General features: G+C 39.7%; 1 protein-coding gene across 1 annotated transcript in view; it reads right to left on the bottom strand.

Annotated features, from left to right (window-relative positions):
• LOC126480992 (ribosomal protein S6 kinase delta-1) overlaps nt 1-26,228 on the bottom strand; it is a 190,846-nt gene that overhangs the window by 150,257 nt on the left and 14,361 nt on the right. The window lies entirely within an intron of this gene.

The raw sequence follows: 26,228 nt of genomic DNA, 5'->3' as shown, positions 1-26,228 counted from the left end.
ATGAGTGAAAGTTTTACAGTGTGTAGATACATCCTTCCTGCTTGTTTTCAAACTTAGTTCAACCTGTTCCCGTGAGTGGCACCATCACAGCATGTCTTCAACATGGTTGCTACACTTGACGTTCGTCAGAAGCAACATGCTGTCATAGAATTCCTGTGCTGTGAAAATGAGACAGTGGGAAACATCCACAAGAGGTTAAAAAAGGTGTATGGAGATGCTGCTGCCAATCGCAGTACAGCAGGTTACGTGATGAAAGCGGGCACAGCAATATTGAGGATTGTCCTTGGAGCAGCAGGCCTCGTACTGCACACACTCCACACAATGTGGAGAGAGTTAACGAATTGGTAACTGCTGACAGATGCATCACAGTGAACAAATTGTCTTGCTATGTTGGGATGGGGGAAGGAAGTGTTTGCAGAATTCTGAAAGTGTTGGCATTAAAAAAGGTTTGTGCCAGGTGGGTTCCCAGGATGTTGACAGTGGCTCACAAAGAAACAAGAAAAATGATATACAGCAAACTTTTGGAACAGTACAAGAATGGTGGAGATGAATTTCTTGGAAGAATTGTGACAGGCGATGAAACATAGCTCCATAATTTTTCACCAGAGATTAAGAGGCAATCAATGGAGTGGCATCATGCAAATCCACCCAAGAAAAAAAAAAAAATTCAAAATCACACCTTCTGCTGGAAAAGTTATTGCTATGATGTTTTACAATTCCGAAGGACTATTGCTTGTGGACATCATGCCAAGTGAACCACCATAAACTCTGATGCATATGTGAAGACACTGAAGAAACTTCAAGTTCGACCGAGTCGTGTTCGACCACATCGGCAAAAGCAGGATGTTTTGCTGTTGCACGACAATGCACGGCCACATGTCAGTCAAAAAACCACGGAAGCGTTCACAAAACTCAGTTGGACAACACTGAAACACCCACCTTACTGTCCTGACCTGGCTCCACGTGACTATCATCTCTTTGGGAAACTGAAAGACTCTCTTTGTGGAACACGGTTTGAAGATGATGACTCCCTTGTGCATGCTGCCAAACAGTGGCTCCAGCAGGTTGGTCCAGAATTTTACTGTGTGGGTATACAGTCGCTGGTTCCAAGATGGTGTAAGGCAGTTGAGAGGGATGGAAATTATGTGGAGAAATGAAAATATTGTTTCTAAAGGATGTATCTACACACTGTAAAACTTTAAAATATGTAGAATAAAAGATGGATTTCTTAAAAAATTAGTGTGCATTTCTTTTGGAGTGATCCTCGTAATATAGCTACACTTGGAAACTGTAATTTCCTCCTGATGGCTCTGACAAACTGCATTGCTAGTACATTTCATACACGGAACAATATTATGATCTGTGAACGCATGCATCACATGAGGGATGAAGGCATGTTACAATAGAAGAATTTTCATGAAGGGAAGGGTGAGTGCACTTGACAATACGTGATCTAAATTAATCAGTTATTTCTCTCTTCAAGCAGCAGTGTACCACAGGCTGCCAGTGGAGTGAAGTGTCCCTACTGACTGGAAACAAGCACAGGTCAGTCCCATTTATGACAAGGGTTGAACATAAGAAAACTATGGGTTTATATCATGTGAAACCCAACTCGCTCCGTTTGTTCATCCACAAGACCCAGAAGGGGCAGATAATGGTGCTATGGATGATATCATCCTCCTTGATTTCTGGGAGGCATTCAATACAGTCCTGCACTATCATCTAATCAACAAAATAAGAGCATACATAATATCAGACCATTTGAGTAACTGGAGTGAAGAGTTTCTAGCAAATAGAATACATCATATCATTCTTAATGGAGAGAAATCTTCAGATGTAAAAGTCACTTCATGTGCCTCCCAAGGGAGAGACACAGGACATTGCTTTAACTAATATGTATATAAATGAGATGATGTTGCATACAGATTAGATGCAAAGCTAGAAAATTGAACTGAAATCCAGGAAGACCTGCAGAGGATTGACATTTGGTGCAGGGATTTGCAGACAACCCTCAACATAAACAAATGTGATATATTGTGCATAAATAGACAAAAAGACCCATTATTCTATTATTACACAATTGCAGAAAAATCACCAGAAGCTGACACATCCACAAAACATCTAGTAGTGTGCGTATGGAGCGATATGAAGTGGAACAACCATATAAAACTAAGTGCATGGAAGACAGATGCCAGGCTGAGATTCGCTGGATGAATCCTCAAAGGAAGTCGCTTATGAAACCCTCGTCCAACCAATACATACATAGAGCTCACCAGCCTGTGATCCAACCAACGTAGGACTCATAGAAGAAATAGAGAAGATCCATTGAAGGGTAGCATGTTTCAATACAAGCTCATTTAGTAAGCATAAAAGTGTCACAGAGTTGCTCAACCAACTCCAATGCCAGATGCTGCAAGAGAAGTGTTCTGCATCACACTGAGATTTCTTGTTAAAATTCTGAGCATGTACATTCCTACAAGAGTTCAACCAATATATTGTTTCCTTTTAAATATTTGTTGTGAAAAGACACTGAAGATAAAATGAGAGAGATTGGAACCAGAGATCTATCAGAAACCTTTCACGAATGGAACAGGGAAAGGGGGAAATGGCACTGATACACAAAGTACACTCCACCACACACCATGAGGTAGCTTGCAGACAGTAGATGTAGATGTAATGACAGCAATAACCTTTTTACAATATTAACTTGAAATGGCCAAGTACAGGAGCCAAGATATGTTGAGCATGGGTACAAGCTAAGATAGAGTGCAGGGCAATGAGTGGGACTGAAAGATGCGTTAGAGGAAATTTTCTCTGAGAAAATTTTGATAAAAGAGAAGACCACAGGAAACCTAACCCAAGATGATCTGATGGAGAAATGAATACCACTTGTCCCAAAAAGACATTCAGTTCCTTTAGGGAAATTAAATTTGGTTAAAGTCACTTTTCAAAAGGCTCCTAACCTGCACTCACAGGCACACCTACAATCACAGTGACTCTGTGGTGCATTACCTTGAGGGAGAAAGAGAGAAATATTGCAAAACTTCAAGGTCAAAAAACAAATGAAAAATATTTTGCTCTAGAAATTTACAAACATGGGGGGAGGGGGGAGGGGGGGGGGGGCAATTAACAGAGTAAAGTTCCTGATCACTGACTCCTTGGTTCAATACTGGTTCTATCTGCAGTTTAGTTTTTTACTGTGAATGAATACATCAGACAGACATATTTTCCATCCATAAGACAAGAAGTTAAACAAGTCAGTCCTTCCCTGGTTTATCAAGAACATACGTTTGCCGAAGTGCACTTCTGTAGTGCTTATTAAGTAACTTGCATTTTTCCTTCTTGGGAGAGTTCAAGTAGTGCAACTCATAAGAACACAAAATCCCCAAGACTGGCTAAGTTTCATGGAAGCTCGAAGTTTAGTGTGGATGTCAATGTGAGATGCTTTAATAGTTTCCACAATGAATATTGTCTCAAAATATGGTAGAGAATCCAAAGAGATTCTCATCATATGTAAAGTACACCAGTAGCAAAAAACAGTCAATACCGTCACTGCACGATTGCGGTGAAATGTTACCGATCATGGTGCCACTAAAGAAAAGTTAATAAATACAGTTTTCTGTAATTCCTTCATGAAGGATGATGAAGTAAATATTCCAGAATTCCAAACCAGAACAGCTGTTAGCATGAGTGACATAAAAGTAGATATTTTAGGTGTTGCAAAACAAATCACTTAAGAAAGACAAGTCTTCTGGTCCAGATGGTATACTAAGCAGGTTCCTTTCAGAGTATGCAGACACAATAGCACCTTTCTTAGTAATCATATACAAATGCTCACTTGATGAAAGGTCTATTCCTAAAGACTGGAAAGTACCACAGGTCACACCAGTATTCAAGAAAGGAAACAGGAGTAGCCCATTGAATTACAAACCCATATACTGGCCTCAATTTGCAGTAGGATTTTGGAGCATATACTGTACTCTAACATAGTAAGTCACCTTGAAGAAAATGACTTATCAATACAAAACCAACAAAGATTCAGAAAATATTGTTGTGCAATACAGCTAGTTCTTTATTCCCATGAAGTAATGAGTGCTGTCGACAAGGAATCTCAGATCGATTCCATATTCCTAGATTTCCAGAAGGCTTTTGATATTGTTCCTCACAAGTGACTATTAATCAAATTGGGTGCATATGGAGTATCATTTCAGTTGTGTGACTGGATTCGTGATTCACTCTCAGAGAGGTCACAGTTCGTAGTGATAGACTATAAATCATCGAGTACAACAGAAGTGATATCTGGCATTCTGCAAGGTAGTGTCATAGGACCCCTGCTGTTCCTGATTTATATAAATGATCTAGGTGATAATCTGAGCAGCCTCCTTAAATTGTTTGCAGATGATGCCATAATTTACCATGTAGTAAAATCATCAGACAATCAATTCCAATTACAAAATTATCTAGAGAGAATTTCTGTGTGGTGCAAAAAGTGGCAATTTGCACTAAACAAAGAAAAGTGCAAGGTCATCCACATGGGTACTAAAAGAAATCTGATAAATTTTGGGTTACAATAAATCGCACGAATCTAAGGGCTGTCAATTCGACTAGATAACTAGGAATTACAATTATGAGCAACTTAAATTGGAAAGACCACAGATAATATTGTTGGGAAGGCGAAGTAAAGACTGCGCTTTGTTGGCAGAACACTTAGAAGATGTGACAAATTCACTAAAGAGACAGCCTATATCACACTTGTCCATCCTCTGCTGGAATATTGCTGCGCGGTATGCGATCCTTACCACGTAGGATTGACAGAGGACATAAAAAGGAAGGTGCAAAGAAGGGCAGCTCGTTTTGTGTTATTGCACAATAGAGGTGAGAGTGTCACTGATACGATACGCATCATAATAAAATAAGAGAAATCACAGCTTGAAGAGAAAGATTTAGGTGTTCCTTTTTCCCACGTGCCATTCGAGAGTGGAACGGTAGAGAAGTAGTATGAAAATGGTTCGATGAACCCTCTGCCAAGCACTTAAGTGTGAATTGCAGAGTAACCACGTAGATGTAGATGTAGACTGTAAATCTCACTTTGGAAAATTATGTTCTGCATTAGTGGATTACAAGAGTAAAAGACTAACCGTGGTTTAAGAACAAAATTCAAAAAATACTGAGAAATCCAAGATCTATGTAATCTCAATTGAAATACAGAAATATAAACAGGCAAAAGTTTGTAGACATTCACTGCAGGATTCTGTGGACATGGAAAGCATCACTCTTGCTAAACTAAGCTTGTCCTTTTCTGCCGGAAAGGGGGGGGGGGGGGGGGGGAGTTGACCCACACATAATAGCAGCAATGGACATGTATTGATGAAGCGGTTATAACATGCACATGCAGCTCTTCCTTATGTGTCTATTCTGTGACACACAATAATGTGCTGTTTCATTTTGTGATCTCCCAAACTAAACTTGATCAGTATTGTAGCTTTGATTATATTACTGAGTGAGTAGCAGAGTTACATCGTGGTTACTATTAATGTGGTGCAGAGCCAATTCTGTTTACATGTTAGAAAGCCAATTTCTCACTCACAAATGATTTGCATTTTTTAAGTTATTTTTTTCAGATTCACAATACAGAGCGTGTCTTTTTACGACAGTGCTGAGAGGGCAATATAAACGATGTAACATTAATCTCGCTGCACTGTGTAGAATCCCTCTGCTTTTTGGGATCAACTAATAATCCTGAAAAATAAAAGGAAAATTTCTTATGTCTTTATTGCTGTTTCATTTGTTTCATCAATTTAATTAAAAATCATTAAACTACTCTTGCAAGACAATAGCACTGAATAGTCACTAGCCTTACAATGCTGCCTTATGCAGAGATAGTTACACAAATATTATCATGTTTTAATTTCTTCTAATAAGAAGAAGAAATACGCCGGGAAAATTTCAGAAGTCACATGTTTTAATTTGATTGATAGTTCAACTGGAACCACTTCTGCTCTGAGCAATGTATTCAAATATCAACCATTTCTTGCTGTTGTTGTTGTTGTTGTTGTTGTGGTCTTCAGTCCTGAGACTGGTTTGATGCAGCTCTCCATGCTACTCTACGAGGTTTGTCCGGAAAATACATATAAAAGTTGAATAATGTCTTTATGTTACAAGTTGCAGTCACCGCCAGGTGGGACTACTGCTGTAATCAATCCCATCAACGCTCAGTTTGAGTCAGAGCACTCTGCGTGAATGTGGGAGTGTGTGGCAGCTTGTTGACAGTTACCCTTTTTCACCTGCCGTTGGCATGGAGCTCTCACTGATTGAGGAACAGCGTGTCAACATCAAGTTTCTTGCAAAGCTAGGCAAGAATGGCCGTCAGATTTTTGAGTGTTTGAAACAGGTTTACGGGGACAATTCTCTGAAGGAACCAACCGTAAACAAGTGGTTAAAAAGGTTCCGGGATGGCCGAGAAGAAGTGAACGATGACCCTCGCCCAAGACGCCCGTCGACATCGAGTTCCGATGCAAATGTTGAACGAATTCGGGCATGTGTTCTTAAAGACCGTAGATTGACAGTCAGAATGATTGCTGATGAGCTATCAACCCCCAAAACAATCGTTCACGAAATCCTGACACAAAAACTTGAAATGAAGAAATTGTGTGCGAAAATCGTACCGAAGCTCTTGACGTCAGAACAGAAAGCAACGAGGGTTGAGTGCTATGAGGATAGGTTGGAAGCAGAGGAACGAGGGTACTTTCTCAACCGAGTCATCACTGGAGACGAGTCCTGGTTTTACGAATTCGATGTGGAGCTCAAATCTCAAAGCAAGGAATGGAAACTAGCAGGAGAACCGAGAACAAAAAGTCGCGAAAATAAAGGTCCAATGTGAAGACAATGTTGATTGTTTTCTTTGATTCTAGGGGCATTGTTCATAAGGAATTTGTCCCTCCCGGCCAGAGAGTGAATGGAAATTTTTACGTTGAATTTCTGACACGTCTCAGAACTCATGTAGCCCGAGTTCGACTGGAATTGGCAAAAGGGGACAGGTGGATCCTTCATCACGACAATGCGCCTGCTCACACGTCGCTCGTTGCGTGCAAGTTTTTGGCCCGAAGCTCAATCACAGTGACAGACCACCCGCCTTATTCACCCGATTTAGCCACGTGTGACTTCTTCAAGTTCCCAAATTGCAAAATGGTGCTTCGGGGGCAGCACTTGGGAGATGTGGAAGCCATCAAGGCGGAAACGACACAGCAACTGAACAACATCACAACCGAAGACTTTCAGCAATGTTATCAACAGTGAAAACGGCATTGGCAGAAGTGTATCGCATCTCAGGCCAAGTACTTTGAAGGAGACCAAATCGTAATACCTGAATAACTGTAAAAGAAAGTTATTATTCAACTTTTATACGTATTTTCCGGGCAAACTTCATATTCTGTAGAAGCTTCTTCGTCTCCCAGTACCTACTGCAACCTACATCCTTCTGAATCTGCTTAGTGTATTCATCTCTTGGTCTCAGTCTACGATTTTTGCCCTCCACACTGCACTCCAGTGCTAAATTTGTGATTCCTTGATGTCTCAGAGCATGTCCTACCAACCGATCCCTTCTTCTAGTCAAGTTGTGCCACAAACTCCTCTTCTCCCCAATTCTATTCAATATCTTCTCATTGGTTATGTGATCTACCCATCTAATCTTCAGCATTCTTCTGTAGCACCACATTTCGAAAGCTTCTATTCTCTTTTTGTCTAAACTATTTATCGTCCATGTTTCACTTCCGTACATGGCTACACTCCATACAAATACTTTCAGAAACGACTTCCTGACACTTAAATCTATACTCAATGTTAACAAATTTCTCTTCTTCAGAAACGCTTTCCTTCCCATTGCCAGTCTACATTTTATATCCTCTCTACTTCGACCATCATCAGTTATTTTACTACCTAAATAGCAAAACTCCTTTACTACTTTAAGTGTCTCATTTCCTAATCTAATTCCCTCAGCATCACCCGATTTAATTTGACTACATTCCATTATCCTCGTTTTGCTTTTGTTAATGTTCATCTTATACCCTCCTTTCAAGACACTGTCCATTCCGTTTAATTGCTCTTCCAAGTCCTTTGCTGTCTCCGACAGATTTACAATGTCATCGGCGAACCTCAAAGTTTTTATTTCTTCTCCATGGATTTTAATACCTACTCCGAATTTTTCTTTTGTTTCCTTTACTGCTTGCTCAATATACAGATTGAATAGCATTGGGGAGAGGCTACAACCCTGTCTCACTCCCCTCCCAACCACTGCTTCCCTTTCATGCCCCTCGACTCTTATAACGGCCATCTGCTTTTTGTACAAATTGTAAATAGCCTTTCGCTCCCTGTATTTTACCCCTGCCACCTTCAGAATTTGAAAGAGAGTATTCCAGTCAACATTGTCAAAAGCTTTCTCTAAGTCTACAAATGCTAGAAACGTAGGTTTGCCTTTCCTTAATCTTTCTTCTAAGATAAGTCGTAGGGTCAGTATTGCCTCACGTGTTCCAACATTTCTACGGAATCCAAACTGATCTTCCCCGAGGTCGGCCTCTACCAGTTTTTCCATTCGTCTGTAAAGAATTCACGTTAGTATTTTGCAGCTGTGACTTATTAAACTGATAGTTCGGTAATTTCTCATCTGTCAACATCTGCTTCCCCTCATGAACCATGGACCTTGCCGTTGGTGGGGAGGCTTGCGTGCCTCAGCGATACAGATGGCCGTACCGTAGGTGCAACCACAACGGAGGGGTATCTGTTGAGAGGCCAGACAAACATGTGGTTCCTGAAGAGGAGCAGCAGCCTTTTCAGTAGTTGCAGGGCAACAGTCTGGATGATTGACTGATCTGGCCTTGTAACATTAACCAAAACGGCCTTGCTGTGCTGGTACTGCGAACGGCTGAAAGCAAGGGGAAACTACAGCCGTATTTTTTCCCCGAGGGCATGCAGCATTACTGTATGGCTAAATCATGATGGCGTCCTCTTGGGTAAAATATTCTGGAGGTAAAATAGTCCCCCATTCGGATCTCCGGGCGGGGACTACTCAAGAGGATGTCGTTATCAGGAGAAAGAAAACTGGCGTTCTACGGGTCGGAGCGTGGAATGTCAGATCCCTTAATCGGGCAGGTAGGTTAGAAAATTTAAAAAGGGAAATGGATAGGTTAAAGTTAGATATAGTGGGAATTAGTGAAGTTCGGTGGCAGGAGGAACAAGACTTCTGGTCTGGTGATTACAGGGTTATAAATACAAATCAAATAGGGGTAATGCAGGAGTAGGTTTAATAATGAAAAAAAAATAGGAGTGCGGGTTAGCTACTACAAACAGCATAGTGAACGCATTATTGTGGCCAAGATAGACACAAAGACCATGCCTACTACAGTAGTACAGGTTTATATGCCAATTAGCTCTGCAGATGATGAAGAAATAGATGAAATGTATGACGAGATAAAAGAAATTATTCAAGTAGTGAAGGGAGACGAAAATTTAATAGTCATGGGTGACTGGAATTCGAGTGTAGGAAAAGGGAGAGAAGGAAACATAGTAGGTGAATATGGATTGGGGGGAAGAAATGAAAGAGGAAGCCGCCTTGTAGAATTTTGCACAGAGCGTAACTTAATCATAGCTAACACTTGGTTCAAGAATCATAAAAGAAGGTTGTATACCTGGAAGAATCCTGGAGATATTAAAAGGTATCAGATAGATTATATAATGGTAAGACAGAGATTTAGGAACCAGGTTTTAAATTGTAAGACATTTCCAGGGGCAGATGTGGATTCTGACGACAATCTATTGGTTATGAACTGCAGATTGAAACGGAAGAAACTGCAAAAAGGTGGGAATTTAAGGAAATGGGACTAGGATAAATTGAAAGAACCAGAGGTTGTAGAGTGTTTCAGGGAGAGCATAATGGAACAATTGACAGGAATGGAGGAAAGAAATAAAGTAGAAGAAGAATGGGTAGCTCTGAGGGATGAAGTAGTGAAGGCAGCAGACGATCAAGTAGGTAAAAAGACGAGGGCTAATAGAAATCCTTGGGTAACAGAAGAAATATTGAATTTAATTGATGAAAGGAGAAAATATAAAAATGCAGTAAATGAAGCAGGCAAAAAGGAATACAAACGTCTCAAAAATGAGATCAACAGGAAGTGCAAAATGGCTAAGCAGGGATGGCTAGAGGACAAATGTAAGGATGTAGAGGCTTGTCTCACTAGGGATAAGATAGATACTGCCTACAGGAAAATTAAAGAGACCTTTGGAGAGAAGAGAACCACTTGTATGAATATCAAGAGCTCAGATGGCAACCCAGTTCTAAGCAAAGAAGGGAAGGCAGAAAGGTGGAAGGAGTATATAGAGGGTTTATACAAGGGCGATGTACTTGAGGACAATATTATGGAAATGGAAGAGGATGTAGATGAAGATGAAATGGGAGATAAGATACTGCGTGCAGAGTTTGACAGAGCACTGAAAGACCTGAGTCGAAACAAGGCCCCCAGAGTAGACAACATTCCATTAGAACTACTGATGGCCTTGGGAGAGCCAGTCCTGACAAAACTCTACCATCTGGTGAGCAAGATGTATGAGACAGGCGAAATACCCTCAGACTTCAAGAAGAATATAATAATTCCAATCCCAAAGAAAGCAGGTGTTGACAGATGCGAAAATTACAGAACTATCAGTTTAATAAGTCACAGCTGCAAAATACTAATGTGAAATCTTTACAGACGAATGGAAAAACTGGTAGAAGCGGACCTCGGGGAAGATCAGTTTGGATTCCGTAGAAATGTTGGAACACGTGAGGCAATACTAACCCTACAACTTATCTTAGAAGAAAGATTAAGGAATGGCAAACCTACGTTCCTAGCATTTGTAGACTTAGAGAAAGCTTTTGACAGTGTTGACTGGAATACTCTCTTTCAAATTCTGAAGGTGGCAGGGGTAAAATACAGGGAGCGAAAGGCTATTTACGATTTGTACAGAAACCAGATGGCAGTTACAAGAGTCGAGGAGCACGAAAGGGAAGCAGTGGTTGGGAAAGGAGTGAGACAGGGTTGTAGCCTCTCCCCGACGTTATTCAATCTGTATATTGAGCAAGCAGTAAAAGAAAAAAAAAAGAAAAATTCGGAGTAGGTATTAAAATTCATGGAGAAGAAGTAAAAACTTTGAGGTTCGCCGATGACATTGTAATTCTGTCAGAGACAGCAAAGGACTTGGAAGAGCAATTGAATGGAATGGACAGTCTCTTGAAAGGAGGGTATAAGATGAACATCAACAAAAGCAAAACGAGGATAATGGAATGTAGTCAAATTAAATCGGGTGATGCTGAGGGAATTAGGAAATGAGGCACTTAAAGTAGTAAAGGAGTTTTGCTATTTAGGGAGTAAAATAACTGATGATGGTCGAAGCAGAGAGGATATAAAATGTAGACTGGCAATGGCAAGGAAATCGTTTCTGAAGAAGAGAAATTTGTTAACATCGAGTATAGATTTAAGTGTCAGGAAGTCGTTTCTGAAAGTATTTGTATGGAGTGTAGCCATGTATGGAACTGAAACATGGACGATAAATAGTTTGGACAAGAAGAGAATAGAAGCTTTCGAAATGTGGTGCTACAGAAGAATGCTGAAGATAAGGTGGGTAGATCACGTAACTAATGAGGAGGTATTGAATAGGATTGGGGAGAAGAGAAGTTTGTGGCACAACTTGACCAGAAGAAGGGATCGGTTGGTAGGACATGTTTTGAGGCATCAAGGGATCACAAATTTAGCATTGGAGGGCAACGTGGAGGGTAAAAATCGTAGAGGGAGACCAATAGATGAATACAGTAAGCAGATTCAGAAGGATGTAGGTTGCAGTAGGTACTGGGAGATGAAGAAGCTTGCACAGGATAGAGTAGCATGGAGAGCTGCATCAAACCAGTCTCAGGACAGAAGACCACAACAACAACAACAACACCTGCTTTCTTTGGGATTGGAATTATTATATTCTTCTTGAAGTCTGAGGGAATTTCGCCTGCCTCATGCATCTTGCTCACCAGATGGTAGAGTTTTGTCAGGACTGGCTCTCCCAAGGCTGTCAGTAGTTCTAATGGAATGTTGTCTACTCCCGGGGCCTTGTTTCGACTTAGGTCTTTTAGTGCTTTCTTAGCTTTAGTAAATTATTTTCCAGTCCCAGAAAGTAAGTTTGCTTTGAGAGTTACAGGGCAATAGCTTTTTCATCTTCTTATTCTGCTAGGTGCCCACTAATAGGTCATTACTAGGTCACCATCATTAATAGCAGATAATTTCAGATGGCAAAATAATTTCTGTTGCATCACACAGGTGCATGTCTGAAGGATTATTCCCAAGGATAGTCAGATTGCACAATATTATTATTTCTCCTTTGTGCTGCATTCACTTGTAAAGAGGGCATCAGTTATTAACACAATTTCAAATGGAACTTTAATGCCCACTGCTACTAATGAAGTTTAATCCAATTTAACAGACACCATACATCTGTCAAGTTTCCTGTCACGATTGAAAGAACATAGGTTTCTGGTTTTATATAGGTTGCTTGATTAAAAGGATAAGGGCTTTGTTTCTCTATGTTGTTAAACAAGTATTTTTTTTATATTTAATGAAATATATTAGTGTGCACCTTGTTGAAATTTTTGTGTTGATCTGATACCAATTTCCTTGCAGGAGTGGCCGTACTTGTTCTAAATGCTGAAAACTGTTTTTTGTTGCAGTGCTCCATTTTTGAACAAATCTGGAATTATAAATGTTTGTAACTCAGTTTTTGCGAGATGATTTTGAGATTGTTGCTCTTTTTTTTTCAGTGTCATTAATAACTAGTACAGAACAGACAAGACTACTTTTAGTTAGAAAGGAACCAAGAGAGACCACTTTGAAAGAAGCAGGGAATGAGAAGAATCTCAAGCTATGGCCCATTCTGATTCACAGATCTTGTCAGTTGCTGCTACCCAGGGAAATGATGATGGACTTAAAAGGTAGTTTAGTTGCTGTGCCTAACAGTCAGAGAGTGTTGCAGCTAGTGATGTTACTGCTGAAAGTCAGTAAGTGAAAATATGACCATTGTGATTTGTTTCAGCCACCTGAATCTGTTGATGGTTGTGGTGCATCAGCAGATCCTCTCCTTGCTTCCACAACTTGTCCTGCTCTGTTTGAATAGCAGAGTGTTAGGTCAGTTACAAAACAGGAATTTGATCAGTATGTCTCTGAATTACTACTGGCCATGATGGAGCAAAAAAAGAGTAACTGCGAGAGGATTCAATAGAAGACTAGAGGCCAATGGGAAAACAGTTTGAACAGATGGAGGTTAGTAGCAAGAGTAACAACAGATGGTTAAGTAGGGAGTTATCAGAGAAGACAGAAAATAGTGTGAAATGACTAGATGAGAACTTAGGGGAAAGTACAGAAGCAAATGCAAAGAAATATACAGATAAATTGGAGACAAATGCTACTATCTTACGGGGTCAAATACATGGTTTGGAACAAATCTGTGAATAAGTTAGTGAGATTACAGGTGAGCTTACAGAACTGGGTGCACAATTAAAGGACAAATTACATAGGGAATTTCACAATAGAATTTCTCATTCTAAAGTCAAATTACTACTTGCAAAAAGTTAGTCAGTTTCAGTTTGTTATTAATGTGTGAATCAAGCCTTTGGAAAATAATTTACAGCAAAGAAAGTGAAACAAATTAAACAGAACTGTCAGAGATTTGACAGGTTATCTATTACTGACATTCAAGAACAATTTTTTTAAGTCATGGCTCATTTTTGGGAGGTTTGGAAAAGAATTTTGAAGGAAGAGAGAAAGATTAGAATTTACTGTCCCATCAACAGTGAAGTCATTAGAGATGGTGCACAAGCTCATTACAAAAGGAGAGGGAACGAAATCAACCTACCCTCTTCACATGAAACATCACACCATTTGCCTTGAGTGATTTTAGGAAATCATGGCTAATTTAACTCTAATGGCTAGATGGGGATTCAAACTTCCGTCCTCCTGAATGTGAATCTAGTGTGCTAACTACTGCTTTGTATTGTAGAAGAGTTCAAGCAAACTGAGAAGAAGTTTGTTGAGTTATTTTCTTCAGTTGCTTAATTAGCGGATAATGCTGAGCAGAGCCCTAGTGATACAGTCCCTGTCAGGACGAGGGAGTCAGAAGAAGTAGGGTTTAAAGAGGGGCAAACGGAGATTAATAGGACAAGAAGAAAATTCATGCAAGAGGTAAATACGGGACTGTCAAAGGTTGAGGAGGAAATAGGTAATGGTGTTGGTCAAGGTCCATTCCATAATAAAGGACTTGCACCTAATGATAAGGTAGACTCATGCTACAAAGATGAGTCAGATCCTTTGACTCATAAGAGGAAGAAAATACATCCTAGTTCTTGTGAGTTTCATCACGAAAATGAATGCAGTGAGTCTATGTCTAGTTTTGACTATAATCATATTTCTTAACTGTAAAAAAGTTTCTAGTACTTAGAAATTCAACCATTGGTATTCATCCTCCCACTTGGTTGGAGCACTTTGAGTTTTGACTTCCACCTACTTGGCCTGACACTCACAAGATTTAACTTTTGTAGGGTTACTTGGAAGATAAACCTACTATACATATGTACACTATGATTAGAAATTGTGAATCATACAAAGTGTTTAGCACTTACTTTTGTCTGCATATTGGTCTGAGACAACACAAGACAGGGTCAAATATAGTGTTCTACTTATGCAAAATTTTAACATTTCTGGATTTTGCAGGCCTGCAAGATTATTTGAACATATTTTGTTCAAAAATCAATTCCTATATAATAATCCTTATACAATCCTTACAGACCTGCTGAAATGATTCATATTTGTCTTACAAACTTCCTTCACATTCACAAATAATTTTTGCTGTAATGTGAAAGAATACTTAAAGGGTTTCCAAAGTTTGCTTCAGATGTTAGAGTATGGCAGTGGTGATGAGAATGGTCATGGGATGATAACCAATTTGTTTATTCAGATTCTAAGACACAATGAAACAGAAATTATGATTGTGGGCAATATGATTCACGATGTGACAGCTATGACAATGTGAAGTGGAGGCATCAGGATAAAGGACAATATCGCAATATAAATAGTGATTATAGAATTTGGAGAAGCAATTGGAATGTTACACATTTTGATAATTACACAGGCAACAGAGGTAATGACAAAGACAGTCATGGGAATGATAGTGATTTGAGGTCCGAACATTGTGGAGGTCCAATCACCTGATCAGCAGAATAATACCCATGCAGAGAATCCATTGCCAGGTGACTAACAACTGCAGTTTGCAGCTGTATCACTTACTGTGAGTACGACGAATACTGGTTTGAACAATTGAGTGTGTTGAATTCTGAAGATGTGGTGGAGCTTTTGCTTGATGAGAGACAGCAGGAAAATGTAAATTGTTTAGCGAGTCCACGCTTCAAATAGATATTAAGGAAGTTACTTTGTCTTGTATTCTTGATGCCAGTAGCCTAGTGTGTTCAGTGAGGCAGACTTTCAGAGGTGTGAAGGTGTAAGTTCATGGCTTACTCTTCCTTTATTGCAGACTAAGATGGAGGAGGCAATCCTTGGAAAGAGTACTGAAGTGAAGAAGGAGTGTAAGAGGTTTTCTGTGAATTTTGTGATTGTGACAATGTTAGCAATTGACGCAATAATAGGAGTTGATTTTTTGTCAATTCGCCAAGCAATGATGGGTTTGGATCACTGTGAAAGTGCTACTGAAGTATAATGGTAAGTACAATGTGTGATTAGGGAGGAGGGTTTGTACCACTGTCTTAAATTTCTCACAAGGTCTATGTTGTTTTTTGAATTGAGATCTGTTGCAAATGAGGGTATGGCTAATGCAATTTTTGTTAATGGTGAACAAGAGACAAGAAATCGGATCGAGTGTACGGAGGAAGCAGATGAGATAGTGCAAGGAAATTTGTCTGTGGTACTGCATCATGACCGTCCAGTATTTCCTGAAAACCCTGTACTGTCAAGGGATTTTTATATCCATTAAAATTTAAGGAACATAAGATATTCTTTGTCAGACCATTACTATACCAGTAACCTACAAGGAAAGAGAGATGAAGCAAAAACTGAGAAAATGTTGCAGCTATGGGTGACTGAACCTGCTGCCAGTACTTATAATAGTCTGTTGCTAGTTGTGCCAGAGGGATGTGGCATGAGGTTGGTGTTGGATTTCAGGCAAATTAATACAATTGTTGGACCATAAAATGATAGACCACTGACATTAGATGACTTATTGCAAACTGATCTGAGACATAGCTACAGATTGAGCAGCATCCTTCACATTGGAAGTTCAAAGATTCTCATGTTATGGCAGTCGCTATTTGTTTTGCAAGCTACTTTTCAGATTGAATAATATCAGTTCCACTGCATTTATCAGAAGTTTCAATAGCATTCTTCAATTAGATTTAAAAAGACGATGACAACTTAGACTGTGTCTTACTTGCAGAAGAGAGGTTGAAATGTAACAATATCCATTAAATGGGTTCAGAATGAGGGAGGGGATTAGAGGAATCCCTTTCACCTTGGATCCCTTCTGCTTGCCCTTTGTCCTTTTGTGCTCTTGTAGTTCAAGCTGAGGAGTGTCAGAGCAGCCATTTGGAACTGAAGAGGAGTGTGTCACTCTGAAGCCTGCTGGCTGTTTGATGACAACTTCACACTACTAGTTTTTGTACGTCCATCCTTGTGATTGAAGGTTTGAGGGACTTTAGCCGTTCACCTATGTAATAAAATGGAACACCAAAAGCCATCCTTATGATGTTATTCATTATTTGGCTGTCACTTTCTGTGCTTCAGTGCGCCTTCTTCAGGCCTTAGCTGATGTAGACAGGGTTAACACCATCCAGACATATAATTCATCAGTGGCCAACATCTATGAACTGTTTTTCACACACTGCATGTAACAACAATGTTTGTCTCCAACTATCAACTACTACAGTTAGTAGTTGACGGTTGGAGATACAACATCAGTTTTACAGGTAGTACAGTTGGTAGCTGATAGTTGGAGACTCAACATCATTGTTAAATTTAGTCTGTGAAAATTAGTTCATAGATGCTGGCCACTGATGAATTGTGCATACAGAGGGAATTAACCCCCTGAGCATCAGTTAAGGCCTGAAGACTGTGCACTGGAGCACCAAAACTGATAGCCACACAATAAATAACATTGTAGGGTGGCTCTATGTGTTCCATTTTATTACATACTTCACATTACATCTCATCAGATGTATTCTCTAGTGAATCACCAGGGGTCACAAGAGAAACAAAGGGGGGGGGGGGGGCAGATTACTTTGGGGCTATTCATAAATGTTTGTTGCTGTTCTTGATTATCAGTTTACCTTTGGTGATGGTAGTGAAGCTCTGGTGTGGGTCATGCTTTTCTTTTCTTTGTGATACAGTTGAGCACAAGCAATAACCTTCATGGCCTGCAGTCTACTGGCCACTGGTTGTCCAGTATTCTTTCTGATGGCTGAGAAAAGACCGGTAACACCCAGCCCCCACGTGCAGAGATGTGGAGCGAGTTACAGGAAAGGGGTAAAACCTGATTTGGGAAATTTGGACAGCAGTCGCTCAATTAAGAAGACTGTCAATGCACCAGTAATGACAGATTTTCAGACAGTGTTTCGTGTGTTTACATTTTGCAGCATGCAGTGCAGCTGTAGTGGTTATAAAGCTAAGTACTGACAAACTTATTTGTGCACTGTTATACAGTTATTAAATTTAATAGTTTTCAGCGGTGTTTCATGCTGTTTGTGGAGAAAACAAGATTTAATAAACTTTTGGAAACATTCACTCGCTGAGTTGTTTTCGAGTTTTCTGTGCGTTGAAGTTGTTTAGTACATTTTGTGCTCTAGTTTTCAGCTGTCGTTTCTTATTGTTTTTAGTGAAATATTTCAGTAAAATTTTCATTCTCTGTTTTAACTTCGTTGAGTGTTCCAGTGGCCATTTGAATTTTTTGGTTTTAGCTAATAATTTTGTGAAGCATTGTTGGTATTGGTATTAGCTGTGGTGTAGTAGTATTAATACAAGAATTTTGAGGCCACTATTGTTAGTTCTGTAAATAGTTCTACTGGTGTGACTGAACTTTGGTAACGTAGATGTATATTATTTTTAGTAACTGTGAAATTTTACCATGAGTGAGAAGTGTGGGCTCTGTCATAGGTTTGTGAGTAGTGGGTTACGGTGTGGGATTTGTTCAAAGTATTTTCATTGGTAGGAATGCAGTGGGGAAGCCAGTGGGCATTCTAGTGAGACCCTCTCGTGGGAATGCTGAATCTGTAGTAGAAATAAGTTGATAGAGGAGCAGGAGCGCAAGAAGTGTGCCCTTCAGGTGCAGTTACAACATGCAAAGGAGGAACTAGATAGGTTGAGGAGGGTGACGGATGGTGGGGAATGGGAACTAGCAGTTGGCAAGAAGGCAGCTAGGAAGAGGAGGTATTCAGACAGTTATACTTTGTGTATATGCAATAGATTTGACCAACTGTCAGAGTTGAGTGGAGAGGAGCCTCGTGTAGCTTAGATGTAGGGAACATGCAGCAGTCCTCAGCAGTTAGGAGGCCTAGGTCAGTTGCAAAGCCTAACAGAAAGAAGAAGGTTCTGCTTAAAGGAAGTCCCTCTAACTACGAGCTCACCTTCAGAGGATGTAATGTTTCCAAGTAGAGAAGGAATTAGCATATTTCATCAAAGTATAAGTGGTATTAGAGATAAAGCTAGTGAACTGCTCATAGATGTTGACTCTGAAATTATTGGTATATCAGAGCACCACTTAAATAATTTGACAATTCAGAGGCATCCTTCACCAGGATACAGATTAGCTGGCTGTTTTCCAAGGAGTTCCTTACAGGGTGGGGGAGTGGCTATGTATGTAAAAGCAGTATTCCATTTGAGTCCATAGATGTATCATGGCACTGCAATGAACAGATATTTGAATGTTGTGCATGGGCAGTTGAACTAAGCGAAACTAAACTTCTAATTGTTGTTGTTTACAGGTCCCCTAAATCAGTCTTCAGAGCATTTGTGTTCAAGCTAGAGAGGATACTTCATTCACTTTGTAGGAAGTACCAGAAATTAGTTGTATGTGGTGACTTCAATATAAATTTTGTATATGATGGTGCAAGAAAAAGGATGTTGGTAGATCTCATAAATTCATATGATCTGATGCAAACAGTGTTTTTTCCAACTAGGGTAAACAGTAGAACAGCCACAGACAATATTTTTACTCATTCTTCATTACTAGATGGGTGTTCTGTTAGTAAAAGGGTGAATGGCCTTTCAGACCATGATGCACAAATTTTAATACTAAAAGGCTATAGAACTCAAACATATGTCACATTCAATAACAAACTATGTAGGAAAGTTAATCCAACAGCAAAAGAGAGTTTTTTAAGCCTTGTCACGGAACAAGAGTGGCAGGATATTTGTACTGCCGATAACATAGATGATAACTACAATGCATTCCGTAACACATTTCTCATGCTCTTTGAGAATTGCTTTCCATTATAACATTCTAAATGGGGTACTAGCAGGAATAGGCAGCCCGGGTGGCTGACTAGTGGGATGAGGATATCTTGTAGAACAAAGCGGGAACTACATCAAAATGTTAGAAGTATTCACAATCAAGCTGCAGTATCCCATTAAACACATTATTGTAAGGTGCTTAAAATTTTATTAGGAAGGCAAAAAGTATGTGGTATGCAAATAGAATATCAAATTCAAAGGAAAAAAAATAAAACCATATGGTCAGTTGTGAAGGAAGTGTCTGGTCAGCAGCACAAGGTCAACGACAAAGTCAGTTCGCAGTAGAAATATTTCTGTTACTGATAAATCAGATATATGTACAGTATTTAACAATCTTTTCTGAGCATTGTTGGTGAATTAAATAAAAATTTAGTTTCGACAGGGAATTTCTCGGCAAATGCCTTTCCGAGATTGATGTCTGAAATATTCCTCTGTGATACAGACAAGAGGGAGATTGAGTCAATAATTAAATCACTGAAGACTAAGGACTCTCATGGTTATGACGCGAGTGCCTAGCAAAATATTAAAGTACAGTGCTGCACATGTTAGCCCTGTAGTTAGTGATATTTGTAACTTTTCCTTTAGGAATGGTGAGTTTCCTGAGTGAATAAAGTACTCAGTCTTAAAGCCACATTACAAAAAGGGAGAAAGGATAATGTAGACAATTCTAGGCCTCTTTCTATGCCATCAGTGTTTGCTGAAGTTATTGAAAGGCCTGTGTGTGTAAGGATAATTGATCATTTTATATCACATGATTTGCTATCAAATGTACAGTTGGGCTTTAGAAGTCATTTAACAACTGAATATGCTATATTCTTGTTTCTCTGTGAGGTACTGGATGAGTTAAGCAAAAGGCTTCAAATGCTAGGCATATTTTTGATTTAACTTAGGCATTTGCTTGTGCTGATCACAAAATATTGCTCCAGAAGTTGGACCACTGTGGGATACAGAGAGTAGCTCACAACTGGTTCACCTCTTACTTTAGCAACAGACAGCGAAAGGTCATTATTAACAATGTTGAGAGTGGCTGTGATGTGGGGTCTCAGTTGGGTACTGTCAAGCAAGCGTGGGAGGGGGGTAGGGATCAGCAGTGTTTTGGCACTGACGTGCTTGCCACTAAAATGCATTTGCACATCTGACGACATGGTGGAAAGAATGCAGCACATGTTTGATTGCAGTCCATGAAAGTCTGTTTGTCGTGTAAGCAAGGAATTGTCAGTGCCTCATATGACTGTCAAGTGAGTGTTAAGGCATCATTTGCTCTATACACTGGCACAACAACGTACACCAATTTCTCAATGACACTTTGCCTCAATGCGTTCGTGGTCTAAGATTGCCAGATGTGACCCCATGCAATTTTTTTCTTGTGGTGATATGTGAAGGGAAACATTTTCATCTCCCGTTTACCTTGTGAAATAGAAGAGGTGGAGAACAGAATAACAGATGCCCTAACTTCTTTAAAAGCAGATACATTGTACAGGGTTATTACAAATGATTGAAGCCGATTTCACAGCTCTACAATAACTTTATTATTTGAGATATTTTCACAATGCTTTGCACACACATACAAAAACTCAAAAAGTTCTTTTAGGCATTCACAAATGTTCAATATGTGCCCCTTTAGTGATTCGGCAGACATCAAGCCGATAATCAAGTTCCTCCCACACTCGGCGCAGCATGTCCCCATCAATGAGTTCGAAAGCATCGTTGATGCGAGCTCGCAGTTCTGGCACGTTTCTTGGTAGAGGAGGTTTAAACACTGAATCTTTCACATAACCCCACAGAAAGAAATCGCATGGGGTTAAGTCGGGAGAGCGTGGAGGCCATGACATGAATTGCTGATCATGATCTCCACCACGACCGATCCATCGGTTTTCCAATCTCCTGTTTAAGAAATGCCGAACATCACGATGGAAGTGCGGTGGAGCACCATCCTGTTGAAAGATGAAGTCGGCGCTGTCGGTCTCCAGTTGTGGCAAGAGCCAATTTTCCAGCATGTCCAGATACACGTGTCCTGTAACGTTTTTTTCACAGAAGAAAAAGGGGCCGTAAACTTTAAACCGTGAGATTGCACAAAACACGTTAACTTTTGGTGAATTGCGAATTTGCTGCACGAATGCGTGAGGATTCTCTACCGCCCAGATTCGCACATTGTGTCTGTTCACTTCACCATTAAGAAAAAATGTTCCTTCATCACTGAAAACAAGTTTCGCACTGAACGCATCTTCTTCCATGAGCTGTTGCAACCGCGCCAAAAATTCAAAGCGTTTGACTTTGTCATCGGGTGTCAGGGCTTGAGGCAATTGTAAACGGTAAGGCTTCTGCTTTAGCCTTTTCCGTAAGATTTTCCAAACCGTCGGCTGTGGTACGTGTAGCTCCCTGCTTGCTTTACTCGTCGACTTCCGCGGGCTACGCTTGAAACTTGCCCGCACGCATTCAACCATTTCTTCGCTCACTGCAGGCCGACCCGTTGATTTCCCCTTACAGAGGCATCCAGAAGCTTTAAACTGTGCATACCATCGCCGAATGGAGTTAGCAGTTGGTGGATCTTTGTTGAACTTCATCCTGAAGTGTCGTTGCACTGTTATGACTGACTGATGTGAGTGCATTTCAAGCACGACATACGCTTTCTCGGCTCTTGTCGCCATTTTGTCTCACTGCGCTCTCGAGCGCTCTGGCGGCAGAAACCTGAAGTGCGGCCTCAGCTGAACAAAACTTTATGAGTTTTTCTGCGTATCTGTAGTGTGTCGTGACCATATGTCAATGAATGGAGCTACAGTGAATTTATGAAATCACTTCAATCATTTGTAATAGCCCTGTATAATGTTCATGAATTTAGCTATCGTATAGGTGTTGTTCGGGCTGCTGCTGGTGGACACATAGAGCATCTTTGATAGTGTAGCTACAACTTCAAGTGTTTGTGAGTATTTTGCAACCTGTCCAATGTTTGTAGTATGGTTTTATTGATAAATATGGAGGTTTGAAATCAGGTCATTATTTTTGAAACCCCCTATATAATGCCGTATATCATAAGTGAATGAAAATAAACAAAGTAGAATAATTTTTTTGTTTGACTATCACTTATTGCAAATATTGTTCTAGTAGTAAATATAGCAGTACTCAGTTTTTGAACAAGACTCTGAACACGGGATTTCTGTCATAACATACCATCTATCTGGAACCCTGGAATTTTTATTGTTCAGACTCACTGATCACATACCTATTTTGTCTAAACAAGTTGAATTGCATGATAAAAACTGTAAAAAAAATGGATGTCACTGAGATTAAGCATCACTTTATTTTCTACAAGCCATGAACTTATCAACTGGACTATTTGATAGAATGTCCATGTTGCAATCTACATCCTTTACTGTCAAGCTAGTGTGAGCACCAAACAGAAATATTTTAGATTCATCTGTCATATTAGAAGGCATGATATGCCTTCTAATATTTAAAAATGAATATTTATTTCATTTGTCTTCTAGGTATTTAGCAGCAATAGGCAGCCTGGGTGGCTGACTAGTGGGATAAGGATATAATGTAGAACAAAGCGGGAATCATATCAAAATGTTAGAAGTATTCCCATTACATGCAGTATTGTAAGGTGCTTAAAATGTTATTAAGAAGACAAAGCGTGTGTGGGATGCAAAGAGAACAGCTAATTCACAAGATAAAATTAAAACCATATGGTCAGTTGTGAAGGAAGTGTCTGGTCAGCAGCACAAGGTCGACGATACAAATTCAGTTCGCAGTAAAAATATTTCTGTTACTGATAAATCAGATATATGTACAGTATTTCACAATCATTTTCTGAGCATTGCTGATGATATAAATAAAAATTTAGATTCTACAGGGAATCATATAACTCTCTTGGCAAATGTCTTTCCGAGATTGGTGTCTGAAATACTCCTCTGTGATATAGCCAAGGGGGAGATTGAGTCAATAATTAAATCACTGAAGACTAAGGACTCTCGTGGTTATGACGTGAGTGCCTAGCAGAATATTTAAGTACTGTGCTGCACATGTTAGCCCTGTATTTAGCCAAATTTGTAATTTTTCCTTTAGGAATTGCCAGTTTCCTGAACGATTAAAGTACTCAGTAATAAAGCTGCTTTATAAAAGGGGAGAAAGGGATAATGTAGAGATTATAGACCTGTTTCTATGCCATCAGTGTTTCCTAAAGTTATTGAAAAAGCTATGTATGTAAGGATAATTGATCATTTTATATCACACGATTTGCTATCAAATGTACAGTTCGGCTTTATAAGTCACTTAACAACTGAAAATATTATAGTCTCTTTTCTCTGTAAGGTACTGGATGGGTTAAACAACAGGTTTCAAACACTAGGCATATTTTTTTGACTTAACTAAGGTGTTTGAGTTGGGTTATTTTGGGGGAGGAGAACAGACAGTGATGTCATCTGTTTCATTGGATTAGGAAAGGACGGGGAAGCAAGTCGGCCGTGCACTTTCGAAGGAACCATCCCGGCATTTGCCGGGAGCAATTTAGGGAAAATCACGGAAAACCTAAATTAGGATGGCCGGACACGAGATTGAAGCGTCATGCTCCCGAATGCAAGTCCAGTGTGCTGCGCCATTAACTAAGGCGTTTGATCACAAAATATTGCTCCAGAAGTTGGACTATTACAGAATACGGGGAGTAGCTCACACTTGGTTCACCTCTTACTTTAGCAACAGACAGCAAAAGCTCATTATTCACAATGTTGAGAATAGCTGTGATGTGGGGTCTGAGTGGGGTACAGTCAAGTGGGGGGGGGGGGGGGGGGGGTTACCCCAGGAATCAGTTTTGGGGCCACTTCTGTTCCTTATCTATGTAAATGATATGCCCTCTAGTATTATGGGTAAATCTAAAATATTTCTGTTTGCTGATGACACTAGCTTGGTAGTAAAGAATGTTGTGTGCAACATTGGCTCAATTTCAAATAGTGCAGTTCATGACCTAAGTTCATAGCTTGTCGAAAATAAACTCATGCTAAATCACAGTAAGACTCAGTTTTTACAGTTTCTAACACACAATTCAACAAAACCTTACATGTTAATTTCACAGAATGGGCATATGATTAGTGAAACTGAATAGTTCAAATTTCTAGGTGTTAGATAATAAGCTTTTGTAGAAAGCCCACATTCAGGGTCTTGTTCAAAGACTTAATGCTGCCATTTTTACTATTCGAATGGTATCTGAAGTGAGTGATCATTCGGCATGAAAATTAGTCTACTTTGCTGATTTTCATTTGCTTATGTCGTATGGTACTATATTTTGGGGTAACTCTTCCCATTCTAAAAGGATATTTTTGGCTCAGGACAGGCAGTTTGGGCAATATGTGGTGTAAGTTCACGAACCTCTTGTCAACCCCCGTTCACGAGTCTGGTTATTTTGACATTGTCCTCTCAACATTTATGTATTCCTTATTCTTGTTAACAATATTAGCTTATTCCCAAGAATAAGCAGCTTTCACTCAGTTAATACTTGGAAGAAATCAAACCTGCATTTGTAAGGACTTCTGTAACTCTTGTGCAGAAAGGTGTGCAGTATACTGCTGCATCCATTTTCAAAAAGCTACAACTTGAATTCAAAAGTATTAGCAGTAATCCACACACTTTCAAATCAAAACTGAAGAGTTTGCTCATAGGTCACGCCTTCTATTCTTTCAAGCAGTTCCTTGAAAAGCCGGCCGGTGTGGCCGAGCGGTTCTAGGCGCTTCAGTCTGGAACCGCGTAACCGCTGCTGTCGCAGGTTCGAATCCTGCCTCAGGCATGGCTGTGTGTGATGTCCTTAGGTTAGTTAGGTTTAAGTAGTTCTAAGTTCTAGGGGACTGTTGACCTCATCTGTTAAGTCCCATAGTGCTCAGAGCCATTTGAACCAGTTCCTTGAAAAATTAAGCTGTTTCTTGTATTGTTGATGGCATTTACTTAAACTTGTGGGCTGACTTTTTTCAGGTTCATAAACATTTATTTTTATCTGTTATTACTTTTACGTTGTAATTTCATATACTGATATGTTCCATGGCCTTGGAGATTTGCTCCTCAATCACAGCTCTTAAAAATTTGACAATAAATAACAGCCAAATAATAAATCACAGAAAAATGAATTACAGCAGCATGAGGACAGAAGGCACACCACAACAGCATGTGTCCCTGCATTAGAAGAGAGTCATTAGGTCCCCTGGGAGGGTTAAATGGAAACTGTGGCTCTTTCAACAGTGATGCACCACAAACAGGTGTGTCCTCTGATGTAAATAGTCATGTGATGAAGCCACACATGGAGTGCATCGCATCCAGCAACTCTCTCATCCAAGGGCTCGTAAGTGTCTCAATAAAAGATGACATTGTAACTCACAAGGGAGACAGCATATTGTACAATACTGTAGTTTCTCACAAGTGTCATACTGAAGTACAGCAACACATAATGTATCTCTGTTGAACTGAAGTACAGCAACACATAATGTATCTCTGTTGAAAGTTTGTGGAGATGCACAGTGTCTATGAATCAATGAAAACTAGTTATGAAAGAATCAGTGCAAATGGGATTTGTGGGTAGATTAAAATGAGATGACTTATAGTTAACAATGTTTTGCAAAGTAGAAATAAGAAGCCACAATGCTAAAAACTAGTTTTTATTGTGAATACATGCAA

This window comes from Schistocerca serialis, chromosome 5 (genome assembly GCF_023864345.2).
Source record: "Schistocerca serialis cubense isolate TAMUIC-IGC-003099 chromosome 5, iqSchSeri2.2, whole genome shotgun sequence".
Lineage (NCBI taxonomy): Eukaryota > Metazoa > Arthropoda > Insecta > Orthoptera > Acrididae > Schistocerca > Schistocerca serialis.
The sequence above is the reverse complement of the archived record's forward strand: the minus strand, read 5'-3'. Positions and strand labels throughout refer to the sequence as shown.